We start from the raw sequence: 12,330 nt of genomic DNA, 5'->3' as shown, positions 1-12,330 counted from the left end.
TGGACCTCCAGTGAGGAAGACCAGAGTTCAAATCTGGCCTGAGATACTTACAGACTGTGTAACTCTGGTCCAGTCACTTAGCTTTTCTCAACATCAATTTCCTCATCTGTAAAATGGTGACAATAATAGCACCTTCATCCCAGGGTTGTGGTGAGGGCTAAATGAAGTGACAAGGGTGCCGCACTTTGCAAGTCTTAAAGTACAATGTAAATGTACTATCTATATAAAGTTGTCTCCAACAACAAGAACAGCACCGGTGTAAAGATAAACGACTTTGAAACGCTTAAGGAATCTTAGAGTTTCAATGACCAAGGGAGGATTCCAGATGCCAGGCAGAGGTGGTGGATTTGAGGTGCAGAATGAGCCACAAGGACAGTGTGGGGTTTTGTGTTTGCCTGACCCTGCTCATTGGCCACCAGTTTTGTTTTTGTTTTCTACGTTTAAATGGGAGGGGTGGGAAGGAGAAAAAAATCAATGCTTGTTCATTGAAAAATAAAATGTGATGAAAAAAGTAAGATTCTCCTGCATGGGAGAACCACAACCTATTTACAGCTCCATGTCTGATTATCAGCTAATTAAGGAGCATTTCTTAAGCAGAGGTTGTGCTCTTGTAGGCTGGGATCAAGACGGGGCAGCGAACAGGGACTGGACTTGTGATTTCACAGATGCAAGAACCAGGAAAGTTCCTCCACCAATGCAGACTGGCACTCTCTCCTGCGATGGGTAGCCTGGGAGAGTCGCCAGGAACTCCAAGACGTTAAGCCACCGGCCTAGGGTCACACACTCAGGGTCGGACTCAGGGCAGGAACCCAGGGCAAGCCTCCCTGGTCCCGAGTACAGCTATCCAGCCCGAGCCACAATGAGCTTACATCCTCTGGGAGCCAACGAGCTCGCTTCCTGTTTTCTGCCAGGATGCATCAAGGCTGAGCGTTAATCCTTGGGAGCAAGCAGCCCGCTCCCGCCTGGCTCTCGCGCCCCGCTTCCTTCCCCTCGCTCCCCGCTCCGAGTCCATCCCAGCAGGGGCATCGTTTCGTCCGGGTGACCTTTCTCAGCTCCTAGGCGCTGAGGGGCCCTGGCCCTGTGCCCTTGGAAGGTGCCTCCCTTTACCTGCCCGCGGCCTCAGGATGCTGCGGTGGCAGCCGCTGGAGGAGGAAGAGGAGGAGGAGGCGGGGCGGGGGCGGGGATGCAGGGGCGGGGCCGGGACCGGGCCGAGGCGGCTCCGGGGCGGGGCCGGGCCAGGGGCCATAGAGTTCATGAATCCTGGCAGAGAGGGTGTTTCAGGCCCGGCTCTGCCGCAGGTAACCCGCCCAGCCGCTGCCCAGGGGCGCCCAGGAGGGAAACGGGACTCACAGAAGCCTCGGGAGGAGGAGCGGGAGGCGGGCGCTGCCCCAGACACACGATCGCGATCGGGGAGAGCCAGGGAGGAAGGAGCAGCAACCCCTGGGGAGCTGGCGGGCTGGGAAGGGGAGCCGGCAGTGCGCAAGTAGGGCGGGCTGGTGGACGGCTAGGCGTCCAGGCTCTTCCTCTGCTCTGCTTACTCGCGGTGTACCTCCGATGCCCGGCCGGCCGGCATAGGACTGGCCCACTGACCCCGACGAGGGATCCTGCGCATCCCGGGCTGCTGGTGAGCAAACGTGTGTGTGCGCGCGCGCTTGCGCGTGTGATTGTGTATGCGTGTGTGTACGTGTGTCTGGGGTGCGCTTGTCCGCACTCACGCACGTGTGTCTTTGTACGGGGATGGGGGGGGGGGTCTCTTGTATTTCCCCACGCTTGTCGCTCTGTGTACGTGTGTGGTTGTGTCTGGTAGCCTTTGTATTCGCGTGAGCTTGTGCGGCCGTGAGCACCTGCTCGGGTCTCTGGTCCGGGATGTTGGGGGGAGGGGGGGAGGCGGAAGTGTGCGCATTGCTGACAGCTCGCTCCCTCCCTCCCGAGTGGCCGCGAGGAGCCCAGGTGCCAGTGGAGGAGGCCCCTTCTGAGCCCTGAGCCCCGCATCCCCAGCTGGCAGGAGCCGCAGAGGGGGATTCCCCAACCCCCCACCTCCATCCCACCTAGGACAGGCGAGGAAAGTGAGGCAGCCAGAGGGAGGGAAAGGTCACACACGCACCGAGTGAGGAACGTGGAAGCCATCTCTGGCTACTCAGGGGATGGAAGGGAGCGACCTTTCGCCCCTTGGGGAAGACGGGCGGAATTGACCGTGAGCTAGGAGTAGTAAAGTAAGCCAGCAGCTGTTTGTGATGAAACTTCCTCTGCAGTCCTCAGGGGGGATGCCACCGGCCGGGTAAGGTCTGATATGCACGCACGCTCGCTCGCTCGCTCACTCACTCGCTCGCTCACTCACTCACCCCACTCTGGACCAGCTCCGGTCTGTGTGAGACAGAGCTCAAGCACTTGCCGGAGCGTGTGTGTAAGCGGGGAGGGAGGGGGCTCAGAGAAGAAATCCCAGGGCTCAGTGGTCCAGGCTATTCATGAGCCACTCTCCGAGACTCCTCCAGCTCGCGATAAATAATTTAAACAATAAATAAGCGCCATCAGGGCTAGTCTACTCAGAGATGCTGGAAGAGGGAGTATTCAATGTGGGATTTTCTAGAGGCACAGAAATTACCGTGACTGTTGTTGCCTTAGATTCAAATTCCTCAACCCGAGGGGATTAAAAACAACTCTGTGCTGTTAATATTTTATTAGTACAGATTAACAGGGTGAGGCAGCCTGACATTCTTAGAGCTAGAAGGACCGTAGTCCAAACCCTGTCCTCATTCTACAGATGGGGAAACAATTCTATAGAGGCTTGTGACTTGCCTAAGGTCACACAGTCCAACATTCTGGGGAAATGCTGCAAGTTCCAGAGAAAGAAGGCAACAGAACTGTTATTTTGAAAAGCGAGCACTCTGATTGCCAGAGCCTGTCATTGACAGTGAAACTGACTGATGTCAGGGCAGGAGGGCTTTTTTTTTTTTTCTAGATCTAACACTGGTCCCTGAATGTTCCTGGTCACACTGGGCCTTCCTATTGTGGGAGCAGAGTTCCCAGCAGAGCAAACAGATGGGCAAGAGTTTGACTGAATGTTTCTTCCTAAAGTTTTGTAGGAAAAAAGCAAACTGCTTTCCAGTGTACCTTCTTTACTTGTCTCTCTTTGCTTTAATTTCTATTTCTTGTGCCCAAGTATTTCAACTACTCCATTGCTCTCATTCTCTTTATCCTTTTTCCATCTTTCTCTTTCTCTCCTCCCTCCTCCCAGTCTGATCTTTCCTTCCCCTCTCATAGTCCTGTTCCCTCCTCTTTTCTCTTCTCTCCTCTCTCTCCTTTCCCCTCTCCTCCCTCTCCATCCTTTCTTATCTTTTCTTGAGCCTTGGAGTCACTCACCAATTTAATGTTCTCAGACGGGATGCTAACTTTAGCTCCCACAATTATACCCTGGGACTGTGGCAGCAGAGAATCTTGGAGCTGAAATTGACCTTAGCCATCCTAGCCCTCTTTTTGCAGGTGAGAAATCTGAGTCCCTGATCTGGGAGTGGCTTATCCTGTCACCCAGCTGGGCTGAGAACCCAGGTCTCCTAACTCCCAGTGCGGGCTTTTCTCCCCAGGACAAGGATGCACATTCTAGCACATTACGCTGTCTGGTTTCTGGGCTTATTTCAGTTGATGCCCCTCTTCCTCCTTTAGACTCACTAGCTAGGTCATTTTTGCGTGTCCCTCAGAGGTATTCTCTTCAGGACACATCTCAGGTTGGATGGCAAAGCTGAGCCATGTCCCTTTGCCCGACAGGTCATTTAACAGATAAGGTCACTGATCAGAGAGGGGGGATGATCAACCCAAGGTCACACAGCCACAATGGCAGAATCGAAGTTTTGGAACTGAATACACCTTAGAGGTCTCCTAGTTCAAATGCCTTATAGGGAGCAAGCTGTGAGCAGAGGCAAAATGCCCACAGGTGGGAAACTGCAGGATTGAAATCCAGATCCATAGTCTCTGCCTCCAAAATCAGCTCCCCTCCCTTCTAATAAGTGTCAGGACCAGCACTGGCCCAAGCCTCCTAAGGTCCTCCCTGCAGGCCTTTTCAGTAGGCATTGGCACATCGTAGGGGCCTAATAAATGTTTATTGACGGACTGTGAAAATCCCAGGGACTGGGATTAGGAATGGGGATCCTGGTGCATCTATAGACCTGCCACAGAGAAGGGAGTGTGACTTTGAACCTTCGGTGCTGGCTGTTGGGGCAGCTAGGTGGCAAAGTGGCTCGAGCATTGGCCCTGAAGTTGGGAGGACCTGAGTTCAAATCTTGCCTCAGATACTGCCTAGCTGTGTGACCCTGGACAAGTCATTTAACCCAAATTGTTTTAAACGTCTGGAGCCATCTCCAATCATCCTGATATAAATCCTGCCACTGGACCCAGATGGCTCTGGAGGAGAGCGTGAAGTTCGTGGCCTTGCACAGACCTCCCTCGCTTAAATCCAATTCACTGCAAGTCATGACATCACCCCAATGTCATGGTCCTGGACAAACGCCTGGGTCTCCCCTTCCCACAGAGCTCCAAAGATAGAGAAGAGCAAGCCATTATTTTACAGATGAAGAAACTGAGGCCCAGCGAATTTAGGTGACTTGCCCAAGGTCATGGAGTGAGTGTCAGAAGTGGGATTTGAACCCAGGTTCCCTAACACTAGAACTAGCGGTCTACATTGGAAGACACAGTTTTCTTTGTCAGGAGGGATTCTCCTCGTGGAGGCCAGCTGGATGAGCTTTGAGCAGAGTGACCCATTCATTTCCCTCCCACCCCCATCCCCTCCCTTGGTCTGCCCACTTACCAAAGAGCCAAGATTCAAATTATTTGTTAATATGTTCTGCATAATTATTTCTAAAGTTAAAAATAGCCAAACGCGCATTATTTTGGCCCATTGGTGCAGGTTGCTTAGCGACATGGTTCAGGGTGAGTTTTGTGCTTCCTTGGTAACCCCTGTGTTTTCTAGGCAGCCCCTTGTGCTAGAGAGAAGCATCCTGGCCGCCCAGGCTTCCGTGAGCTCCCCCAGCTGTCATAAGACTGATAATAAGTGGAAAGAGGGATGGCCTGGGAGTCAGGAGAGACGCAGGTTCGACTCCGCACTCTGACACCTTCTAGTATGGGACCTCGGGCTCCTCAGGGGGCCTCAAAAGCCTCTGTTTCTTCATAGGGAAAATGGGGCTATAGTCCTTTTATGCCTTGGCAGAGAATCCTAGACTTGCCATTGGCAGGGACCTTAGAGAGTTTAGGGACCGTGCCCATCATTTTAAAGGTGAGGAAAGTGAGGTGACGCACGTTCTACTGGACTGCGCTGCCTCCCCGTCAGTCTTCGAAGGGGAGGAATCTGTTACACTAAAAAGGCTGTAAAAATGTGAGAGATTTGTACTGAGATCGCTCCTTTGAAAAGCAGGGCCTCAAAGGCCCCATTGTCATTGCTAGCATTCATACTCCCCAGATGGTGAAACCCGGGCCACGGAGGGAGAGTGAGCTGTCCAAGGTCACACAGCAGGGAAGAGCCCAAGCAGCAGCTCTACTCCCAAGCTGGGCTCTCTCCACTCCCTGCAGGGCAGGAGTCAGAAGACCTGGGGGAAAGGAAGAGAGATGAGGATGAGGGTGACCACTTACAGAGGCCTCTCCCTGAAAGGAGAGAGCGTGGGCAGGGAAAGCCCCCACCCTCCAGGAGAAAGCCTGGCCTTTGAGGCAGGGATGGTTTTGTCTTGGAGCCCCCAGACCTGCCAACGGGCCTGGAACATGGCAGGCACCTAAAACATTTTTTTTTTTTTGGTGAGGCAATTGGGTTAAGTGACTTGCCCAGGGTCACACAGCCAGTAAGTGTTAAGTGTCTGAGACCAGATTTGAACTCAGGTATTCCTGACTCCAGGGCTGGTGCTCTATCCACTGCGCCACCTAGCTGTCCCCACCTAAAACATTTTCTTGAAATGATTTGATTGGTTTAGGAGAGAGAAAAGGGAGCAGAGGAAGGGATGAGTTTGAGTCTGGACACAGGGCCAGAGATTTGGAAGTAGAAGGAAAATTCAAGCTCGACTCGTCTGAACTCTTCAATGTTTTATTTATTAATATGTATTTACTTTTGTTCTAATGGGTTGACATTTTAGATACCTACTATTTTAAAAAATGCTTTATATTGGGGCAGCTAGGTGGCGCAGTGGATGGAGCACCGGCCCTGGAGTCAGGAGTACCTGAGTTCAAATCCAGCCTCAGACACATAACACTTACTAGCTGTGTGACCCTGGGCAAGTCACTTAACCCCAATTGCCTCACTAAAAAAAAAAATGCTTTATAGATTTATTTATACAAAAGTGGTTTAACCCACTAATTTTATGGATGAGAAATCCAAGGCTGAGGGAAGTTAAATGACTCACCCCAAATCACACAGGTAGTGAGCATCAGAGTGGTTATTCAGTCATGCCCAACTCTTCGTTGACCCCCTTTGGGGTTTTCTTAGCAAAGATACTGGAGTGGTTTGCCATTCCCTTCTCCAACTCATTTTACAGATGAGGAAACTGAGGCAAATAGGGTTAAGTGACTTGCCCAGAGTCACATAGCTAGTGTCTGAGGCTAGATTTGAACTCAGATCTTCCTGACTCCCAGCCTGGCGTTCTCTCCACTGCACCACGTAGCTGCCCATCAGAGGCAAGATTTGAACCCACATCCTCTGACTCCAGAACCAAAGCTCTTTTATCTCGATTCCCCCAGAGCCATTAACAGACTGTGAGCTCACCCAGTCTGTCTCATTATCTCAATATTTCAGCATTCCTCTCTGTGATCCTTAGTTCTCCTGATCCCTCCTCAGGATTCTTTTGCTCATCATATTTCTTTCTTTCTTTTTTTTAGTGAGGCAATTGGGGTTAAGTGACTTGCCCAGGGTCACACAGCTAGTAAGTGTTAAGTGTCTGAGGCCGGATTTGAAGTCAGGTCCTCCTGACTCCAGGGCCAGTGCTTTATACACTGCGCCACCTAGCTGCCCCCATCATATTTCTTTAACGTGGCTGAAGCTGTAGTTTCCCTAGCAAGGGTTTAATGTTCAGAAAATGATCAAAGTGCTTCCACTTGACCACCTGCAAAGTCTTTCCCAGCCATGATCTCAAAACACTTAGTCCTCCGAAGAACCCTATAAGGGCAGTAAGGTGGGTGTTACCCCATTTTACAGATGAAGAAACTGAGGCCCGGTAAGGTTATGGGGCTTGCACGCATGCCCAGGAGTAGGAATTGAACCCATGCTTTGCCCCTCCAAATCCAGGGTCACAGAACCCCAGGATAGAAAGGGCCTTTGAGGCTGCTCTGTTCTGCCACATTCCCAGAGAGGATGCCCAGCCTTTGCCTAAAGACTCAGACCCGTAGGCAGGCTGCCCAACTTTGGGATGGCCCAAGTGCTTCAAGCCTAAATGGATCTCTGTGTCTTCCCCCTTTGGTCCTGGTTCTTCCCTCTGGTCCCCCTTCCTCATGGCAGCCCCTGGAAGGTTCAGAGGCGGCCAGCAGACCCCTCTTGTCTTCTCCAGCTAAGCCTCCCCAGGCCCTTCCTCCCACCCTCCCCGCACACTCTCTTTCTGGTCTTATGTAAGGCGATGGGTGAGCCCCTCCCCCTTGCACACGCTGCCCGCAGGGAGCCAGCCGCACACCCTTTCCATTAGCCCTGCTGCTTAATGTGCTGGGCACCAGGCCCTGCTCCGGATTGTTTGATTGGACTGTCTCCACTAATTCTGAAACAGGAGACCTGCTGTTAGTCATTTTTCATTAACCTTCCTCATGACTGGGCAGAGTGTGGGGAAGCTTCCTGTTTGTTCTGTCACCACGAGGGTCCAGAGAGAACCAGCACCCACTTTCTGTCTCCAACTAACTGTCTCATTTACCCATCCGTCTCTGTCTCTCCCCCTGCCTCCCTCTCTTTCTCCCCCTCCCCCTCTCCATCTCTGTCTTCTCTCTTTCCCTTCCATCTTTCCTCCTCCCCCTCTATCTCTGTCTCTCCTCCTACTTCCCTTTCTCTTCTCCCCATCTCTCTCTCTCTCTCTCTCTCTCTCTCTCTCTCTCTCCCCTTACTTCCTCCCTTCCCCCTTTGCACCTCCTTTGTGAGGCCAGCCATTCAGACTGCACAGAGCATCCCTCCCTCCAGCTCACAGGAAGGACCAAGGGCAGAAGGGGCGGGCTTCTGGGTGGGAAGGACCCAACACAGACTTGAAGGACTTCTGTGGTTTGATTCATCTTGCTAGAGCGATCATTTCCTGTGCATTTTGTCATCTTGTTTTTATGAGCGGGGAGCAGAGAGGTTTTCTCCTCCATCAGATGAGGGCCCAGCTATGTGAATAACTCCCATTTATTTATACGGTGCATTAAGGCTTACAAATGCTCTGTCTCCATTAATTGCTCCACTGGACCTCTGAGGTAGGTGCATGATTATTTCCCATTTTCCCACTGGGGAAACAGAGGAGAAGTTACTTTCCCGAGGTCACACAGCCAGTGTCCAAGGGGAGATTTGAACCTGGGTCTTCCTGACCCAGGGTGTGATACTGTCACCCCTCTGCTATAGCCATCCCTGCTTTCTAGCCTACGAATAAATGATATGTAATGTAGGTTACTGGGTCCCTTAGTAAAAGAGTGATGGATTTCAGGGAGAGACAGTGGATACTGTAAAGAAAACCTCTTTGAACTGGGAGTCAGAAGCATGGGCTCTGATGCTCACTGTGTGGTGCTGTGCAAACTGCTGACTCCCTCTGGGCCCCAGAATTCTTTTTTTTTCTTTTTTTTTTTAGTGAGGCAATTGGGGTTAAGTGACTTGCCCAGGGTCACACAGCTAGTAAGTGTTAAGTGTCTGAGGCCAGATTTGAACTCAGGTACTCCTGACTCCAGGGCTGGTGCTTTATCCACTGTGCCACCTAGCTGCCCCTCTCAACATTTGTTTTCATAAGATTTCTAGTTTCAAATCTTTCTCCCTTCCTCCCCTCCCTCCCCTCTCCCCAAGACAGCAAGTAATCTTATATAGGTTATATATGTACAGTCACATTAAACATATTTCTGCATTAGTCATGTTATGAGAGAAGAATCAGAGCAAAATGGAAAAACCTCAAAAAAGAAAAACAACAACAACCCAAACAATAGAAATAGTATGGTTCGGGGCAGCTAGATGGCGTAGTGGATAGAGCACCGGCCCTCGAATCAGGAGTACCTGAGTTCAAATCTGGCCTCAGACACTTAACACTTACTAGCTGTGTGACCCTGGGCAAGTCACTTAACCCCAATTGCCTCACACAAAAAAACAAGAAAGAAAAAAAAAGAAATAGTATGGTTCAATCTGCATCCAGAATCAACAGTTCTTTCTTTTTTTCCCTGGATTTAGAGAGCATTTTCCATCATGAGCCCTTTGGAACTATCTTGGACCATTGTATTGCTGAGAAGAATCAAGTCTATCACAGTTGATCAACACACAATGTTGTTGATACTGTGTACAATGATCTCCTGGTTCTTCTCATCTCACTCATCATCAATTCATGCAAGTCCTTCCAGGTTTCTCTGAAATCTGCCTGCTCATCATTTCTTACAGCACAATAGTATTCCATTACATTCATATACCACAACTTGTTCAGCCATTCCCTAATTGATGGGCAATCCCTCAATTTCCAATTCCTTACCACCACAAAAAGAGCAGATATGAATATTTTTGTATATGTGGGTCCTTTTCCCTTCTTTATGATCTCTTTGGGAAAAAGACCTAATAGTGGTATTGCTGGGTCAAAGGGTATGCAAATCTTTATAATCCTTTGGGCATAGTTCCAAACTGCTCTCCAGAATGGTTGGATCAGTTCACAGCTCCACCAACAATGCATTAGTGTTCCAATTTTCCCACAGCTTCTCCAACATTTATTATTTTCCTTTTTTTTGTCTTATTAGCCAATCTGATAGGTGTGAGGTGGTACCTCAGAGTTGTTTTAATTTGCATCTCTCTAATAAATGGTGATTTAGAGTATTTTTTTCATATGGCAATAGATAGCTTTGATTTCTTCATCAGAAAACTGCCTGTTTATATCCTTTGACCATTTCTCAACTGGGGAATGACTTGTATTCTTATAAATTTGATTTAGTTCCCGATATATTTTAGAAATGAGGCCTTTATCAGAAGTACTTGCTATGAAAATTGTTTCTCAGTTTTCTGTCTCCCTTCTAATTTTGCATGCATTGCTTCTGTTTGTACAAAACCTTTTAAATTTAATGTAATCAAAATCATCCATTTTTGCATTTCATAATATTCTCTATCTCTTGTTTGGTCATAAACTGTTCTCCTTTCCAAAGATGTGAGAGATAAACTATTCCTTCGTCTCCTAATTTACCTGTGGCGTCACCTTTTATGTCTAAATCATGTACCCATTTTGACCTTATCTTAGTATAAGGTGTAAGATCTTGGTCTATGCCTAGTTTCTGCCATACTATCTTCCAGTTTTCCCAGCAGTTTTTGTCAAATACTGAGTTCCTATCTCAGAAGCTGGAGTCTTTGGGTTTATCAAACACTACATTACTAGTGTCATTTACTACTGTGTTTCCTGTGCCTAGCCTCCTATTCCATTGATCCTCCACTCTATTTCTTAGCCAGTACCAGATAGTTTTGATGACTGCCACTTTATAGTAGAGCTTCAGATTTGGTACCGCTACAGAGTTTCTATGCCTCGCTCAATCATTTTTTAATGTATTTCTAGTATGTCGTACATTAGAAAAAATTCAGTATATCACAAGCTGTCTGATTCTATAAAGTCTTTGAACCACATTTTTAAATGGCGGGCACAAACTTCCTCTCGGACCTGCACAGTCCGCACTGCTCCAAATACCAGCAATGGAATGTGTCCGTTGAGCTGGCTTTTGGAATGGCTGTCTCTCCTTTGGAATGAATCCCCGAACGTCCAATGTGCCCTTTTTAGTATAACGAGAAAGAGCTAGCTAGCGATCACTTGTGTATACATGTGTGACTTACACAGCTTCTACATCCTATGAGACTTTTATTGACACTCAGAGACTCAGGTCCCAGACGCAGCTTCCCAACAGATTTTGACAGAATTCACTGATCTCGGGAAAAGTTCTTTACCTGGAAGGGACTCTAAAATTGACCTGGTGGGTTCTCATTTTACAGAGAAGAAAACAGACCGCTGGTGAAAGGTGACTCACTGACTGTCACATCACTCGTGTGAGAGCAGGTGCCAGAGTTGGGGTCTCCTGAGTACCAGTAGGCTCAGAAACTGTTTTTAGGAAGCACCATCGCAAAATCTCGGGGTTTTAAGGGACCTTGGAGATCATTTCATCCAAACTGACAGGGTTACTCCTATAACACTGCAACAAGCGGTCCTCCAACGGTAACACTATACCTAAGGAGTCTTTCTGTATTTATTTATGGAAAATATTTATAATTAAATGAGGGCAGCTAGGTGGTGCAGTGGATAAAGCACTGCCCCTGGATTCAGGAGGACCTGAGTTCAAATCCGGCCTCAGACACTACTAGCCTAGTAGCTGTATGACCCTGGGCAAGTCACTTAACCCTCATTGCCCTGCTAATAATAATAACAATAATAATAATAATAATAATTTTAAATGGGTTTTCACAGCCAAAGAACTGATTCCCTAGTGGGCAATGTCCTGGCCACAAAGGTCTCCATACTTCACTCTCCTAGTCCTCATGTAGCAGACTAGATCTGTTATTAGGTTGATACTTTAATCCTTTCCAGTCTAATCAAAACTGCTCAGGCTTCTGTGCTTCAAGCAAAGTCCATGAGGACCCAGGGCTGCCTCCTAATACTTAGACCTAAGGCAGAGGCACAATAAGCTGGACCCAGAATGTACTGGGGCTGGGGAGGGGGGATAGACTGGAGGGTGCTGGGAAGATGGCATGATGTTTTTAGGAATTCAGAATGCTCCTCAGCTCAAATAGCCTCCTTCTCAAGGATGTCATATGGTCAGAGGCCTTGGAACATCACCAGCTCTATGGGATGTCATGATCCCAAAGGCAGTAATAGAAAGATGGGTGATGGACACCATGGAGCCTCAACATATTTCCAGTGTTGGATGATGTCAGAGGAACAAGGGCAGGGACTGTTTTTCATTTCTTTTTTTTTTTTTAAATCTTCTACTGCCCACGATGCCACAAAGCCTTGAACACTGAGAGCACCAAGCAAATGTTTGTTGAATGAATTTTGTATTCTTGATGTGGTTCAAGTCTAGGAAACATATGAATTCATAAGGATGTTGACTGGGCATACGCTGGGGTAAGGAATCAAAGATGAGCAGCCCGAGGGATGTAGAGATACCCAAGAAAGCCCCCCCCCCATGGTTGGGCAGGAGATCAAT

General features: G+C 48.7%; 1 protein-coding gene across 7 annotated transcripts in view; it reads left to right on the top strand.

Annotated features, from left to right (window-relative positions):
• The first annotated feature begins 1,255 nt into the window (after positions 1-1,255).
• STAMBPL1 (STAM binding protein like 1) overlaps positions 1,256-12,330 on the top strand; it is a 46,061-nt gene continuing 34,986 nt past the window's right edge. For 4 of the 7 annotated variants that reach the window (XR_006354633.1, XM_043980286.1, XM_043980285.1 and 1 more), the window contains exon 1: positions 1,256-1,624. The gene's annotated coding sequence lies outside the window, so the exon portion shown is untranslated. Of the gene's footprint in view, positions 1,625-2,080; positions 2,279-8,264; positions 8,392-12,330 lie in introns of those variants that run through there. The other 3 variants (XM_043980282.1, XM_043980283.1, XM_043980284.1) reach the window with 3 other exon arrangements.

The sequence above is a fragment of the Dromiciops gliroides genome, chromosome 2 (genome assembly GCF_019393635.1).
Source record: "Dromiciops gliroides isolate mDroGli1 chromosome 2, mDroGli1.pri, whole genome shotgun sequence".
Classification (NCBI taxonomy): domain Eukaryota; kingdom Metazoa; phylum Chordata; class Mammalia; order Microbiotheria; family Microbiotheriidae; genus Dromiciops; species Dromiciops gliroides.
The sequence above is the reverse complement of the archived record's forward strand: the minus strand, read 5'-3'. Positions and strand labels throughout refer to the sequence as shown.